General features: G+C 47.3%; 2 protein-coding genes across 5 annotated transcripts in view; one reads left to right on the forward strand and one right to left on the reverse strand.

The window, feature by feature from the left end:
- SHLD1 (shieldin complex subunit 1) overlaps positions 1-15,223 on the reverse strand; it is a 30,202-nt gene extending 14,979 nt beyond the window's left edge. The window contains exon 1 of one of the 2 annotated variants that reach the window (XR_014960630.1): positions 15,123-15,223. The gene's annotated coding sequence lies outside the window, so the exon portion shown is untranslated. Of the gene's footprint in view, positions 1-14,790 lie in introns of both variants that reach the window. The other variant, XM_085601876.1, reaches the window with a different exon arrangement.
- The window catches only part of AGL (amylo-alpha-1,6-glucosidase and 4-alpha-glucanotransferase), a 453,547-nt gene continuing 450,928 nt past the window's right edge, over positions 14,812-17,430 (forward strand). For 2 of the 3 annotated variants that reach the window (XM_085601873.1, XM_085601871.1), the window contains exon 1: positions 15,696-15,808. The gene's annotated coding sequence lies outside the window, so the exon portion shown is untranslated. Of the gene's footprint in view, positions 14,940-15,695; positions 15,809-17,430 lie in introns of those variants that run through there. The other variant, XM_085601874.1, reaches the window with a different exon arrangement.

Below are 17,430 nucleotides of genomic sequence, written 5' to 3' on the forward strand. Positions count from 1 at the left end.
TCTTTGAACAACATTGTTTTTCCTGGGTGAGAAAGTGCACTATTCATGGAGGTACTGAAATACCTGCTTGATGGGTGAATTGGAAAACAAAATGCATACTGTGGCTCTGTATTCACAAACGTGGTCTTTTTAAACCACACTGCTTACGTTTTGTAAGGATATAAGCAATTGGCATTGAAACGGGCCCCCTCTGGACCCTGTAGTCATGGACTTAACTTTTCAGGCAAAAGCACTCACTAATTTCTGAATAATGAGTGTAAAAAGAAAAAGGTAACCATGTTGTTCCTAGTTACATTTCACATGCTTTACTTAATATTGCATTCTCTATGAGTTTTTGCTTTTTCTAGGATGTTGCTAATTTTTTTTTGGCAGCATATTGCTCCTAATTAGTGTGTAATTTGAATTGAGTCACATCCAGGTGTTTATAGCGGGTCAGTGCAGTGCAAGTTTCTCTCAATGGGGCAGTATGGTGTTCAGTGGAGGAGAGGATGTGGCACTATGGTCAAAGCTGCTGAATTTGGAACTGGGGAACCAGGTTCAGCCTTCATGACCAGTCCACCAGACCACTCTCCCTGAGAGAGCACATTCCAATGCTAAGCCTTAGAAGGCCCCACAAGATCTTAAAAGCCTTGGTGTCTTAGCACCAGCAGATGGACCCTAGCAGTGGCAAGTGTAGGTTAACCTTAAAGGCCTGTCCACCACAATTAATTCTGAAGTTCACCTCCAGTCTTGAAGGCAGGTCTATGAAGCAGCACACCATAGAGTGACAGTGACTCTGTCACTGAGGTCACAGGACCCTTGAGCATGTGTTTATCTGGGGCCGTACTCTAATATGTTTACGGTACAGCGGTGTACCAGAGTACTGCTAAGAGTGTCTTTTTTTGCACATTTGTATAGCGCTTACTCGACCCAAAGGTATTGGAGTGCTTAACATGAGCACCAGTTATGGTATACAAGGACACACTCATTTTTGTTAGGCACGGGGAGATTAAGTGATTTGCCCAGAATGACAGGATGTTGAGCCGCCGGGGCCGTAATCTAGTATGTTAAGGTACAGCGTTGAACCCGAGTACTGCTAAGAGTATTCATCCGGGGCCACGCTCTAGTATGTTTAATGTACAGTAGTGTACCCGAGTACTGCTGAGAGTGTTTATCCAAGGCTGTGCTCTTAACTTTAAAAACATTTCAGTGTGAATAGTAATGAGGCTAAAAAATGTGATCATGTCTTAATGGTCCTAGATCAACGGCGCTGCAAATGTTTTAAAGAAAATTTGTATGCAACCAATTTGTGGGTCAAGTGCATTGATGTTCGTCGAGTAGAAAATTCTAGTCACTAGACCTGCAGGTCAAGTAAGATTTTTAAGATTTGTCGAGCCCTGTACTCAGAACTTGAGCAGTGTCAGGGAAACCAAGCAGCTAGATGAATTACAAAATGTGTATATCTCAAGATGTCCGATGTTGATAAAGAGACAGGGAGAACACACTTGGTATAGGCACCATAACCCACAGAGAAAATAGGAAGGAAGGTACGGCAACAGGAGACGTTAAAGGCAGGAGGTTTACAACGTGCAACCCCTCAAAAGAGAGCTCCAAGAATTAGTTGGAAAATAGGGGAAAGGAAGAGTTTACCAAGAGAAATGCAGATTAATGATGAAGCGAGATTAAAGATGCGTCAATCAAAAAACACTTTGAAGAATAGCAGGGAGGGTATAAAGGATAGAACTTGCGAAAAAGATCTGAGAGGAAATGATAACATCAGGAACATAGTCAAAGGAGGTAGAAAACTAAAAGTAATTACCAGTAAGAAGAATGGGCAGGGAAGAGGGCATGCCCACACTGTAGAAATTAAAACAGGGGGTAATATGTGGTTGCATTTCAAACCGTACCAAATAGAGTAGGGGGGAGAGAAAAAACCAATGAAGGTCCTACCCCTAAATCGGTCCCACCTATTTTCTTTCTCAAAATGTGCAAGTTTAAGAGAAATTGGTACAAAGGATCCGAGACAGGCGGGTTTCAGTCACAATAATTGTTACACCTGGCACCTTGGCGTGGGTCTCCCTTCCATTTTTTGCTGTTGCCTCGTGTGTTTTTGCTGGTTATAGATGCTTTGGGCACTGTGCCACTGCTGTCCAGTGCCACAGTGCAAGTGCTCCCTAGGGTAAAATTGATGTATGGATTAGTGATTCCATGATTGGCTGGTTTGGTTTACTGGTCAGACCCTAATACAGGCACTGAGTGTGCCCAGGGCTTGTAAATCCAAATGCTGCTGGTGGGCTTGCAGCACTGGTTGTGCCACCCATAGAAGCAGCCTGTAAAGTGTTTCTCAGGTTTGCCATTGCAGAGCCTGTGAGCAGTCTGGTACTGCCATGCTGCCTGGTAAAGTGCACCCACTTGCCAGTCCCTAAACCTTCCCTTTTCTGCATATTAGTCACCCCTATGGTAGGCCCAAGGGCAGGGTGCATTGTAAGTATAAGGTAGGACATGCCCTGGTGTGTGTGGCATGTCCTAATAGTGAATTACAGCCATTTTCATTTTTCACTATTGCAAGGCTACCTGTTCCCCATAGGCCAGAGGGGCAGTTTGATTATTACATCTTATAATCCTAACTGACTCAGGGAACTAGGTAGAAATTCGAGTTTAGTATGCCTGAACTCAGAATGATAAAATGCATCTTTTAGCGAAGTTGATTTTAACATTCTGTGTTTGAAAATACCACTTTTAGAATGTAGGTATTTTCTTGTCTAACCATCCAAGCCTGCCTCTGCTGTGTGTGTATTCCTTGTCTGGAGTTTGAGTGACAGGGGCTGGGGGATTCCAGGAGACATGGCGAGTCAGCACAGGGCTGAATAGAGAGATCAGCATGCAGATGGACCTGGAACCTGAATAGGGCTCTGCCTTCCCTCCACAATGCTGGCTCCACCTCCTGCGGTGCGTCTTATGTCCCTGCCCAGCACTGTGAAAGGAAAGAAGGAGTCATGTAAACAGAGTGCTCCAGGACTGACCAGAACTGGTTTGGACTAGGCAAAGGCCTCTCTGCCTTTAGAGAAGAAAAATAAACTGTGTATAAAAAGGGGGACCCAGACCCCAGAACTTTAGATCACTGTTGGGAATCAAGAAGAAACCTTTGCTTAGGAGAGGAACCAGAGAGACTATCCCTAAGCTGAAGTGCTGCTAGGGGGATTGGCTTGCAGTGGTTGCCTGACTGCCAAAGAAAGGAACTTTGTGTGTACTTTATTCAAGTTGTGAAGGATCTCCAAGGGCTTGAGAAAGAGCTTGCCTCCTGCTGAAGTCTCGGTACAACAGACTTCAACCACCAGCTCCCCAAGAGTTCTTTGGAAGTGCCTGCAGTTGTGTTGGGCTTTCTGAGGGATTGCGTGTCGCAAGGAGCTGGAAGTGCGACGCACGAAGAAGCGTGACGCCGAACTGCCGCTGTACGACGCGAAAGCGCCTCGCATCGCTGGAGAAGAGGATCGACGTCGCACCAGATGCCGCCGCATCATCGAAGCGTGTCGCAGCATCACAGGGAAAGCGTGTCGCCGCTGCCGCATCGTTGCCGAAGCGCCTCGCCGGAGAAGAGGATCGACGTCGCATCAGACGCCGTTGCATTACCGGGAAGCGTGTTGCAGGGCCTGTCGCGGCTCAGAGGAATCATTGAGTAGCCGCACGGCTGTTGGGCGTGCACGAATCATGTCACATCAAGAAGAGAACGCCATCTTTGTCGCACTGTACCGGATCTTCATCGCATCACGTGTTGCGAGCCGCATCGCCACAGAAGCGCAGTAAGAAACCGACGCATCACCTCCCCTTGCAGAGAAGAACCAACGCATCCCCTATGCATCAGTAGGGACACAACGCATCACCGTTCTTGCGTGTAAGGAACAGACGTATCACCTTTCCTGCAACACTTTCGTTGTATAGCGATACGCATCCTAAGGTAAATTGAACTCAAAGTGTCGCATTTACCATCTAAAGAGAACTAAGCTATTTCTACCATTTTTAAAGTACAGTATTGTGGATTTTTCTTCGTTTGTGGTCTTGTGCCAAGTCTATATAAAGAATACTTATTTTTGATAGAAGACCTGGGTGGTGTCCATTGTCACTGGGTTACTGTATGTGTTCACAAATGCTTTACACACTGCCTCTGAGATAAGCCTGTCTGCTCGTGCCAAGCTACAAAGGGGTTGAGCAGGGGTTATTTTAGAAGTGTACCCCCTTACCCTGACTAGAAGCAAGGGTCCCTATTTGATCAAAGGTACCTACCTCTGCCAACTAGAGACCCCCCAAATTTAACATTGGTGGTCAGCGGTGAGGATTCTGGACTTGCATTTGTGACTCATATACAGTGATTGGTGAACACTACTAGTGAGTGCAGACCAAAAAGCGACTACATACTTTTGGTAGATTATTTTTCCTGGGATTTTCTATTTTTGCAAAGAACTGCCAAGTTTAACCATAATGGAGAAAGCAGCATCCATAGCATCTGTTGATTATGAATGGGAACAGGAGAAACTGGAATGCTACAATGTAAAACAGCTAAAACACTTCTGCAAGAAATGTAAAGTTGCTATGACCGGTCTCACCAAGAAGGAGTTCCAAAAGGCGCTGAGGGCCTGGACTGAAGAAAGGAATACCCCGGAGGATAAGGAAGGGGATGAGAATGTAGATGGCCAGCTGGAAGGGTCATTGGGTCCAGGGGGAAGGAGAGCAATTTCCCCAGCAGGTAGCAGTGTTTCTGCCAAAGGCCTGTCCCCAGAGGAGTTGGCGGACAGGAAGGAGAGTAGGATGCATGAAATGGAGCTGGTCAAGCTCAGGTTGGGTGGGCAACTGGAGTTAGAGAATAGGAAATTGGCCCTAGAGGAAAAGAGAATGCAGTTGGAGCATGAGAAAAGTTTGAGGGAGTTGGAATTGAAAGCAAGGAGCTTAGAAATTACTCCCTCTGGTAGCAGCACACCATCAATGCCTGTGGAAGCTAGAGTGTATATTCCTAAAGATGTGGTGAAAGAATTTTATAAGAATGAGGACATTGGGCAGTGGTTGAAAGCCTATGAGGTAGCCATGTCTTCCCACCGGGTCCCTGAGAAGGATTGGGGAGCGGGGTTGTGGGGGCGGTTCGTTCGTGAGGGGCGGGACACACTGTTAGACTTGCCTTCTGAGGTCCATAATTCTTATAGCCACATGAAAGATGAATTGATGTCCAGGTATGGGTTGACTCCTGAATTATATAGACAGAGGTTTAGAAATTGCAAGAAGGTGGAGTCAGGTACATGGGTAGAGTATGTAACTTTCTTTTGTAGAGCATTGTATGGTTGGGTGAAGGGTAGCAAAGTTAATGATTTTGAGGGGCTCTTTGATTTAATTGCATAGGGGCACTTGTCAAGTAATTATTTTCCAGAGCTACGCCAGCACCCGATTGATAGCAGGCTGACTAACCCCAGGAAGCTTGCTGAGGAGGACCACCGCTGGGTGAGCATCCGGGTCCACAAGGGTCACGTGGGAGACTTAGCCGAGAGTGGGCAGGGTCCCCAGCAGAAGAGTGGGCGGGGACAAGGGTAAACAGAGGGAGTTCCAGAGGGGGCCCCAAAGTAATTCCAAAGGGAACCAAGGGAAAGGTTCCCAGCCTCCCCCTGAGAAAAAGCACGGGCCCCGCCAGGTAAACCTGTTCCTAGGGGACCCCTGAGGTGCTACAAGTGTGGTGAAGTGGGCCTTTAGTCTAGTGATCCTCGGTGCCCACAGTTTGGAAAGACAGCACCCACTGGTGCTCCACCCCGGCAGATAGCGAGTGTAGCCCTGGGGGAGGAGAGAGGTGTCCAAGGTGGGTGGGGTCCCACAGAGATGTCCATGGTCTCTTTAGGAGACTGCGAGGTGGTCCCCAGGACCCAACCGCCTGATAACACTAAAAAGTATAGGCAGTGGGTGACCATCAATGGCCATAGAGTGGAGGCTCTTCGAGACATAGGAGCCAGTGTGACAGCTGTCAATTGTCACCTGGTGTCTCAAGAGCAGGTTGTCCACTATGCATTTTACCCAGTTGTTGCCGCTGACAACACAGAGCCAGTGCAAGGTGGCTTAGGTTCCCTTGGAGTGGGGGGGTGGAGGGGGAGTAGGGGGGTCTCTGGTACTCTTCAGGTAGCAGTGGGGCCTGCCATGCCTGCTGACTGTTTGTTAAAGAAAAATTTGGAGAGCTCACTTTGGGTGAAGGTGGAGCGAAGTGCTCATTTGGAGATGTTCGGTCTGCCTGACTGGGCGTGTGTGACCACATGGTCCATGGCAGCCAGTAAGGGTGCTCAAGAAAACCTGGAGCCTGAGAGGGAGGCCGAGGTGCCTGCCTTTAAGAAACGAGGCCGGGGGCGCGGGAAACCGGCCCCCGAAGTTCCCACGGTCCAGGAGGAGGCAGACCTTGAGGGGGATGCCCTGGAGCCTACAGGGGAACAGGTAGCTGAACTGGGGGACCTGCCTGAGCTGACCCATTGGCAGTGGGAAGGAGGACCCTCCAGGGAAGAGTTCTGCAAGGAGCAGAAGGAATGTCCTTCTCTTGTGGGTTTGCGGCAGCAGGCTGCAAGGCAGGCAGCAGGTGATCAGTCTGGATCACATTGGATCTACTGGGAGAATGGTCTCCTGTATAGTGAGCCTAAGGTTGCTGAGCCTGGGTCAACCCGTGTGCTGGTGGTACCCCAGCGCTTTCAGAGCCTTCCTACTGGGGCTGGCTCATGATGTGCCATTGGCAGGACATTTGGGGCAGGACAAGACCTTTGAGAGGCTTGTCACCCACTTTTATTGGCACCAAATGCGCAAGAGTTCAGAAACTCATTGCAGGACATGTCAGACTTGCCAGGCAAGTGTTAAGAGTGGGAGGAAGCAAAAGGCTCCTCTCCAGCCATTCCCTGTGGTCAGCACCCCCTTTGAACTGGTGGGTATTGACATTGTGGGGCCACTGGACCCCAAGACAGCCATGGGCAACAGGTTCATCCTGGTCTTGGTGGACCATGCCACCCAGTACCCGGAAGCCATACCTCTGAGGAAAGTGACGACCCCCGTGGTGGGATGGGCACGGATGGGAATTTTCTCCCGAGTGGGATTCCCTAGAGAGGTAGTGTCTGACTGAGATACAAACTTCATTTCCAAGGATATGAAGTCCCTGTGGCAGGAGTGTGGGGCAACCTACAAGTTTACCACTCCTTACCACCCCCAAGGAAATGGGTTGGTTGAAAGATTCAACCGAACCCTAAAAGGCATGATTATGGGTCTTGAGGAACCTATGAGGCATAAGTGGGACGTCCTTTTACCATGCCTGCTGTTTGCATACCATGAGGTGCCACAGAAATCTCTAGGGTTTAGCCCCTTTGAGCTTCTCTATGGTCACCCAGTGAGAAGACATCTGACTCTGGTCAAGGAAAGCTGGGAGCAATCTCCCTGGAAACCTCCCCTGGATGTATATAGCTACATGCTGGCCTTCAGGAACCAGACTAGGCATTTCAGGCAACTCGCTGAGGTGAATCTGGAAGCCAGCCAAGGGGAGATGAAGCGGTGGTACGACCAGAATGCCACTCTGGTAAAGCTTCAGCCTGGTCAAAAAGTGTGGGTCTTGGCCCAGTGGAGCCTTGTGCGCTCCAGGATAAGTGGACCGGACCATTTGAAGTGGTGGAGCGCAAAAGTTCTGTTACCTACTTGGTGGACTTGCTGTCTCCCAGGAACCCCTGGCGGGTCCTGCATGTCAACCGCCTGAAGCCCCACTTGGAGAGGTTCGAAGTGGGCATGCTCTTAGCGACAGATGATGGAATGGAGGAGGAGACTGAGCCTCTTCCTGGCCTGCTGTCGGCGACAGAGCGAGATGGGTCAGTGGATGGTGTAAACCTCTCTTCCACCCTGACCCCTGAGCAACAGAATGACTGTCACCATTGGCTGGGACAGTTTTCTGATCTGTTCTCCCTGATTCCCAGTGTCACTGATTGGTGCGTCCATGATGTGGACACTGGAGACAGCCCGCCTCTGAAGCACAAAACTTACAGGGTGAGAGCTTGCATCAAGGAGGAGGTCCCCAAGATGCTTGCATTAGGGGTGATTGAGTCCTTTAACAGTCCTTGGGCCAGCCCAGTGGTCTTGGTCCCAAAGGCTGCCGTACCGGGTGTCATGCCAGATCTCCGGTTCTGTGTGGACCCCCGAGGGCTCTATTCAGTCACAAGGACTGATGCGCAACCCATCCCCAGAGCTGATGAGCTCATTGATCGGCTAGGGGCTGCACGGTACCTCAGCACGTTTGACTTAACGTCTGGGTACTGGCAGATCGCCTTGACTAATGGGGCAAGAGAGAAAGAGGTCAGCATTCTCACCAGATGGGCACTACCAGTTCCAGGTTCTGCTCTTTGGGACGAAGAATGCCCCTGCCACCTTTCAATGCCCCTGCCACCTTTCAATGCCCCTGCCACCTTTCAGAGGTTGGTCAACCAGGTGTTGGCTGGACTGGAAGAGTTCAGTGCCGCCTACCTGGATGACATTGCAGTGTTCAGCACCAGTTGGGAAGAACATCTACATCACCTCTGGAAAGTGTTGATGGCGCTGCGGAGGGCAGGCCTCACAAGCAAAGCGAGTAAGTGCCAGATCGGGCAGGGTTCCGGGGTGTACTTGGGGCACCAGGTTGGGTGTGGCCAGGTGGCGTCCCTACAGCCCATGATTGAAACCACCCTGGCTTAGGAGCCCCCCAAAACCCAGAGAGAGGTGAGAGCCTTTTTAGGACTCACGGGGTATTACAGGTTTGTCAAGGGGTACGGCAGCATTGTTGCACCATTGAAAGAGCGGACTTCCAGGAAGCAGCCCAAGAAAGTGATTTGGATGGACACCTGTCAGAAAGCTTTTGAGGCCCTGAAAACTGCCATGTGCACTGCGCCCGTGCCCCTGGAAATCAACTTCTCCAGAGAGTTTATCGTTCAGACGCTTCAGAGCATGGTGTGGGGGCTGTTTGTCACAGATAAATGAGGAGGGCCTAGAACAACCTGTAGCCTTCATCAGTAAGAGGTTGCTTCCACGGGAGCAGAGGTGGAGTGCTATTGAATGTGAAGCATTTGCTGTGGTCTGGGCACTAAAGAAGCTGAGACCATACCTGTTTGGGACTCACTTTCGGGTTCAGTCAGACCACAGGCCCCTCAGATGGTTGATGCAGATGAGGGGTGAGTATCCCAAGCTGTTGAGGTGGTCCATTTCCCTACAGAACACGCCACTGCTGATGGTCTGTCCAGATTTTTCCGCCTTGGTGATGAGAACTCCCAGGAGGTAGGGTAGTTATCCCCACATTTCAGCTGGAGGGGATTCGTGTTAGACCTGGCACCTTGGCGTGGGTCTCCCTTCCATTTTTTGCTGTTGCCTCGTGTGTTTTTGCTGGTTATAGATGCTTTGGGCACTGTGCCACTGCTGTCCAGTGCCACAGTGCAAGTGCTCCCTAGGGTAAAATTGATGTATGGATTAGTGATTCTATGATTGGTTGGTTTGGTTTACTTGTCAGACCCTAGTACAGTGCACTGAGTGTGCCAGGGCTTGTAAATCCAAATGCTGGTGGTGGGCTTGCAGCACTGGTTGTGCCACCCACAGAAGCAGCCTGTAAAGTGTGTCTCAGGTCTGCCATTGCAGAGCCTGTGTACAGTCTGGCACTGCCAGGCTGACTGGGCAAGTGCACCCACTTGCCAGTCCCTAAACCGTCCCTTTTCTGCATATTAGTCACCCCTATGGTAGGCCCAAGGGCAGGGTGCATTGTAAGTATAAGGTAGGACATACCCTGGTGTGTGTGACATGTCATAATAGTGAATTACAGCCATTTTCGTTTTTCACTTTTGCAAGGCTACCTGTTCCCCATAGGCCAGAATGGGCAGTTTGATTATTACATCTTCTAATCCTAACTGACTCAGGGAACTAGGTAGAAATTCGAGTTTGGTATGCCTGAACACAGAATGATAAAGTGCATCTTTTAGTTAAGTTGGTTTTAACATTGTGTTTGAAAATACCACTTTTAGAAAGTAGGTATTTTCTTGTCTAACCATCCAAGCCTGCCTCTGCTAGGTTGTGTATTCTTTGTCTGGAGTTTGAGTGACAGGGGCTGGGGGATTCAGCACAGGGCTGAATAGAGAGATCAGCATGCAGATGGGTGGGAGGAGTTGCACCTGGGAGCTGAATAGGGCTGTGCCTTCCCTCCACAATGCCAGCTCCACCTCCTGTGGTGCGTTTGATGTCCCTGCCCTGTGAAAGGAAAGAAGGAGTCATGTAAACAGAGTGCTCCAGGACTGACTAGAACCGGTTTGGACTAGGCAAATGCCTCTCTGCCTTCAGAGAACAAAGAGAAACTGTGTATTAAAAGGGGGACCCAGACCTTTAGATCACTTTTGGGAAACAAGATGAAACCTTTGCTGAAGAGAGGAACCAGAGAGACTGAGGAGAGAGACTATCCCTAAGCTGAAGTGCTGCTTGGGGAATTGGCCTGCAGTGGTTGCCTGGCTGTCAAAGAATCGGAGAAGCGTGTCGCAGCCGCTGTCGTCGCATCGCTGCTGAAGCGCCTCGCATCGCCGGAGAAGAGTATTGACGGCGCATCAGATGCCGCTCGGTCACCGGGAAGGGTGTCGCAGGGCCTGTCGCGGCTCAGAAGAATCGTTGAGTCGCCGCACGGCCGTTGGGCATGCACGCATCGTGTCACATCAAGAAGAAAACGCCATCTTTGTTGCACTGTACCGGATCTTCATCGCATCAAGGCGTTGCGAGCCGCATTGCCACGGAAGCGCAGTAAGAAAACGACTCATCACCTCCCATTGCAGAGAAGAACCAACGCATCCCCTATGCATCAGTAGGGACCCGACACAAGAAACTTGGCTACACGACAAAACCCCAGTAATTGAAGGCTTTGTCCAACTCCATTGGCCACCTAAGAAATGTTTGGTCGTCCAACAAGGGAGGGGCGATTATGACACTCATAAGAACAAGGATTGTGAAAAAGGTCACGTCACATGTCAAACTTAAAATGCAAATGGTTGTTTGCAGGGTATCCATGTTGGTCACTGATAGGATGTATGAAAGCGTGGTACTTATTAAGGTCTACATGCAGTGGGGATGCCACTAGGCATATAGGGTAGAGATGGGTTATTTTAAGGAAGATGTGGACACTGTGAGAAGTATGGTAATGATATGATCATTGTAATGGGAGATTGTAATCATAAACTGAATCCAAAAAGATTAGATCCCTGGTTTAAAGAAATATTGCGTTAATATTATATAATGTTAGCGGACTTCCCTGACTGTATTTCTTCTAGTCAAGATATAGCATTAGGGAAGTATTTGTGGACAAAGGGGTTATTTAGTCTGAAAGGTAGGCTAGAAACCAATAGCCCAGCAAAACAAACTTAAGATAGGCACACAACATTGCCCTATTGATTTTGTCTTTCTTCATGCATGGAATTTTGCAACAGTAAAAGGGTTTGGGGTAATTCAAAGATAAGGTAGCAATCATAATCCTTTGCAATTTGAATTAATTAGTGGACCTATGAGCCACCACGATATAGTAATTACCCAACAATAAGAGTACCCTAAGCGCTTGACATCGAGATTAACAGATAAATATTTGGTAAAATTGGCCAACTTTCAACAGAAGTTAAACATGAAAATTGTTAGGGGTCACAAATTGGAATGGTTTGAAAAAACAATAGAACATGTTGTACAATGTCTCAGAGTACAAAAAGAAAGTATGTCCTGTTGAGACGTGAACAATACAACGAAGGCGAACAAAGTGGTTTAATGTGGAATGTATGAATAAGAAAAGGTTGATAAGAAGAGAGAAACCTTAGAGATGTATATGACCAGGGTAGATTTATAAAACTGAAAAAAAGTTGAGAAAGGAATATAAAATGTCAATAAGGAACCAGAAGAGGATTTATAAAGAGAAATGTTGGAAAAATCTGTTGGAAACCATTGAAGCAAAAAATGTACGGGTGTTTTGGAAGCTGATACAGGAAGCCTCAGGACAGCCCCCTTCCCCCGGGCTATGTGCTGTGTAGTGGAAGAAGCAGCATGGGAAGAGTACTTAGGTGAACTGTATGGTACAAGTAAAGCATCTGAAGTAACGAAAAATTACACTGGGGAGGGGTAGTTGAAGATATAAAAACGTACTTCACAGTAGAAAATATAAAGCATGCTATAAGAAAGATAAAGTTAACCCGTGCAGCAGGACCGGATAACCTTCCCGCTATCATAATAAAGACACAGCTAAACTGGTGGGCTAAATTTCTATCACAAATATTCTTGGCCATATTAGAATCGGGCCAAATCTCCAACAATTGGAGGGGGGCAGCAATTAGACCTATACATAAGAAGGGAGATATGAAACCCCCAAAAAATATAGATTTATTAACTTGCTGGATGTTGGCGAGAAAGTCTTTGCTAAAATAATTCTGGGGAGATTGAAGGATTGGGTGGAGCATTGGTCGATTCTGCCTGTGGAACAGGGTGGCTTTAAGGAAGGCCACGCTACGATTGACCACTGTTTTGCCCTATGGGCGGTTGCGCGGAAGTCTATAGAGCAAAGAGGGCAGTTGTACTGTTGTTTTGTAGACTTCCGTGCGGCATTCGACCTGATGGATCGGAAGTGCCTATGGGAGACCCTCAGAAAATATGACATCCCAGAAGGACTATTGATTGTAATACAGGAGTTACACAGACTGAATTGGGTCCAAATTTTTAAGGATATGGTGGGGACGTGGACACTGAAAATATTGATTAATAACGGTCTAAGACAGGGCTGTGTGCTGGCCCCTCTACTTTTTGCCATACTTTTTGCCGGTCTGCCATCTATGTTGGAGGTAGATAAAAGTGCAAGCCCGATAATGAACAGAAAACAATTATTGTGTTTACTGTAGGCAGATGATTTAGTAATCCTTGACTAAACAGAGGTGGGCCTACAAAGGAAGTTAAATGCATTCAGAGAATATTGTGTGGCAAAGCATTTAACTGTAAACATGGATAAAACCAAAATGTTATGCTTCAGAAAAAGAGATCAGAAGTGTAATTGGTATTTGGGCCCAACAAAACTGGAAATAGTGAATGAATATAAATATCTTAGGAGTCTGGCTTGATAGGTCCCTAAAGTGGCACACGCACCCGAAACCGGTCCTAGGATGCTTGTTTCCAGTCCAGGGAAGACCTGGCTTGGCAGTTCGGGCTGGATTGTTCCCATGAGGCACAGGGTCAAGACTGATTTGCATATGGCACGGTTCAAACTGGAACGGCATGGTGAGCAAAAAACCAATGGATTTAGGCCCAGATCTCTGTACTGGGGTGAATGTATGACATTGATCTGCATTCTGTTCATCAACTGTTGTTTTTGCAACACGCACCTGAAGGCCCTGAAAGTTATGGCCCATATATATATATATCAGTGTGTGGATTGAAAAAATTTAACCATGTCTATGGGGAAATGTCCCATAGACAGTTGATAAAGGCCTACAGTGCCATAATAACCCCCCTCCCCCTTTCCCCCAACTACAATATGGAGCATAAGTTCTCTGCTTAAGTGGTAAAAGCAGATGGGATATTGAGAAAGGGAAAAGTATAAAATCCCTAATGTCGTTACCGGGCTCATCTAGGATCCAGGCAATTAGATTAGAGCTGGGGATGACATCATGTAATGTACAGGGTCAATTGGCTCCATTAAGATTTTGGAAAAGACTGGGTCCGGGAAAGGTCCAGAAAGTGTTGCAATGGTGTAAAATGAGATCCAGCATAGCGACTTAAAATGGGCCTAAGAGGTCAGAAAGAAATTGTATTCGGTTTGTGGGAACCTAAATGTGAGAATTTGTCAGACATTACAAGTTGAAGCTACTAAGAGCGAACTCATAACTCTAGGGACAGAACTGTGTAGGACGGATGACGGAGTATCTGAGATAGAAAAAATAAACAAAAATCGGTGCAATATATGATAAATAGTTGGCTGAAAGAAACCTGGTACCCCTACTTGGATACATGACCTAACCGATGGCTCAGAGCAGAAGTATTACGATTGAGAATTGGTATCAACCCCTGCGCGATAAATGGGAGAATAAAAATAGAAATTATGCAACCCGATGGCAAATATACATGTATGATAGGCACAAAATGTGATATTTTGCACATATTAGTAGATTGTTTAAAAGTATTACGCCTGTGGAAACTGCTTTTACGCCCCATCTTTTTAAAATATGATACCGTATCGCATGCACAAGCTGTTGGAACTCCTCATAGATATGCCAAACCTTGACATTGCAATAGCAATAGCTATTGGGAGATATATGAATGCCGTAAAAAGGTTTTTAATGGAAAATGAAATTTAAGGTTTAAAGTCGTGATGGAATTGGGTTTTAGATAGTTTTATCGGATATTTATGTCTATATACAGTTGTGTCTATGGTCTATATATTGAGTAATTGTGTAATTTTGTTATGAAGAGTATGGAAATCAGTCTATTTTAATGGCAACTGTTAATGAAATTGTGATGATTTTAGAATATTTATAAAAATGTTATGTTTTTATGTTGTTTAAAGACCCGTGGTCTAAATAAACGTTACTTTGACTGACAATGCTAAAAAAAAATTCACTCAGGTACCTCTGTGTACAATTTGCCAGCAACGAATAAGGTGGTATAATGCTACATGTGTTGGCCTTCTCGGCACTAGACAGTGTTAGCGCTGGTGGCCAATTTGTAATACTTTGGGTGATGAAATAACGTAAGTTAACAGACGAGCTCCGCGGAGAGCCCTTTTAGTGTTGATATGCCGTGTTTCACCACGTTTACCTGGCACACCCCTTTATCGGTAGAATCACGCCTCCCTCTTCACCAGAGAATGCTCGGAAGCTAGAACTCAGATATGGTCATCATCACTGCCGCCCAGCCAGAGGATTCACAGAGAGGGTCGCAGCGTCCTGAACACCGGAGTTAGTACGGTAGGAAGCGGCGAGTGGGCCGGATGACATCCCGCGCGCCAACTTGCTGCATTCTTGGGAGCACAGGCAACAATACCGGTGCAAGGTGTAGCATTGATATAATAAAAAACAGAACAACCCTACACCCGTAATGAAGCCCACCCCCAACAATTCGCACTTAGCAACAGATAATACGGTACCCACCAACAACATTCTCGAAAAGCAAACAGAGCGTAGCCTCCTCTCGCGAGAAACCACGCTCTCGCGAGACTGCAATGTCAAGAACGTGACCTTCAATATTGTCAGTGATGTTTCAGCCACTAACAATAAGCATGCTGGGAGTCGTAGTTTCATTGCTCCTTTTAAATATCAGTCATGCGAGTCATTACATATTTAATACCGTTGTCTGAAAATGCAGGACTGCCTCAAAGTAAGTATCATCATGTGGATCAAGTTGGTGACTTTGGACTCACACAGCCAAAGGATTGAAGGTAGCTTGAGCCCGACCCCTAATTGGATACGGTATATATGAAGATACATCCTCCCCTACAAAAAACACAGCCCACCCTCTCTGGCCGAAAGAACACACCTCCCTGACACTTTTACTTACCCCACGCCCAGAATAATACTCATCCCAGGGACACCCAGCCCACCACGCCCCCCACATCCTCTGCTCCTCCCCGGCACACGGCTCTGCCATGGTCAGACCGTAGCCCATTGTATACATTTTACGCCCGCCTCTCCAACGATTACAACCAGTTAGGTGGGGGGAAATCTCTTCAGAGCTCCACCCCGGGGAGGGTCGGAGGGCGGTCCCTACCCCCAAGCGCCCCCGGCCTGCACCACCTCTCACTGTCTGCCTGTGCTGCACGTCCCACCGCTACATACCTGTGAGTACTGAGAGGGCAGTTCTGCACGGGGGGCTATTTATACACAGAATGCAAAGCAGCGGCTACAACAGCACCTGCTGCTTGTTCCTCACCCTCGGCCAAAACCTTCATGTGTCCGCCTTGCTCTCTGCGCGCAGCGACACAGGCACCCATCCAAGGGCAAACACCGCAATCTGACCAGCAAAGCCTCAGGTCGTCGCATTCAGTGAGCCGAGAGCGAGCCCCCACTGACAGCTGACGCCTGAGAGCTGCCCCCCCTATCCAAACCCCTACCACCAGCTGACACTCTGAACCACCGCTGACACCGCCACACCTCTGACACTTTTCAACATTACAAACCCTGACTTCGCCATCACACCTATTAGATGACACTTCTAAACCACCCCTTACACCTCCAGAGTCCTTTTAATATCCCAAATCGTGACTTCTCCACAACCCATGACATCTGACCACTAGTGACGCATTTGCGTTTCTCCACTGAAGGTAGCTGTATGTCTCTGTGATCCTGGGTGGCTCCCCCACTACTTGTCTATAGGGTACTCACGCTATTTCTTTGTAGGCATTGCACGGTTAGACTTTGCTGACCTACCACTTACTTCCCTTCCTCTCTGCCAGCTTTGTTATTTTTTATTTTTGCAGATTTTTATAGCGCGCACTCGACCCGAGGGTATTGGAGCCCTTTACACGAGCACCAGTTACGTTACACAAGGACACATTTGTTGTCAGTGAAGAGGCGTTCATGTGTGAATCGGATTGAATTTGTTTTTCTGTAATTGAAAGGAATGCTGCAGCACAAAACAGTGGGTAGTGGTTCGAGTTTTTGAGGTGGTGAATGTGCTATTGTTTAGGAATGAGCAATCGTTTTTACTTCTCCCCCCTGAAGAAGTATTAGTTTGTGGTGGGGGTCTCTCCACGACAGTGTTGGTTTATGATTGTCTTGCGCTTTCAGTTCCTTAACCAGGGGTATATAGGCTGAGGAGTTCCACCATTTTACATAAACACACTGACATAGAAGGAAGTCTCACAAATGTTTATTTTGTAATTGCAGATTTTATTTATATAGCACATACTTGTCCCAAAGGCATTAGAGCACTTTACAATAGGGCAGGGAGTGAGTTCTGGTTAAAAATATCTTATTAGGACCAGAAAAACAAGGAACAAACAGTTCATACATCAGGTACGTTACAGGACAAGAAGTAGTTACTAAGCCATCATAGTAACTCAGCAGTAAGTAACCACGAGTGCGGCGAGAGCACATATTTCGTAACAGGAAAGGCAGTTCAACTCAACATTGGAGGAGCGAGTAACAAGCCCCACTTTAAACAAAGGGACTTTCAAATTGGAGGATTTCGAGTTCTCTTTTGAATGTAAGCAAACAAGAGAATGTGCGAAGGGTTGGTGGGAGAGAATTCCAAAGGTTTGTCCCACCACCAGATAATGCCTGTCTCACATAGTGTTCTTGCCTTAAAAGTCAGTAGTTCGAACAGGAGGAACTCGGGTATTCCCTGATCCTCGTTGAGCGCCACAGATTTTCCGTTTTCCATCCAGGTGGAACTGGGTGGAGTTATGGAGTACATTAAGAGTAATGCATGCAGTCGTAAGTTGGGCTCTTGCATCAGTGG

Source organism: Triturus cristatus, chromosome 4_2, assembly GCF_964204655.1.
Source record: "Triturus cristatus chromosome 4_2, aTriCri1.1, whole genome shotgun sequence".
Taxonomy (NCBI): domain Eukaryota; kingdom Metazoa; phylum Chordata; class Amphibia; order Caudata; family Salamandridae; genus Triturus; species Triturus cristatus.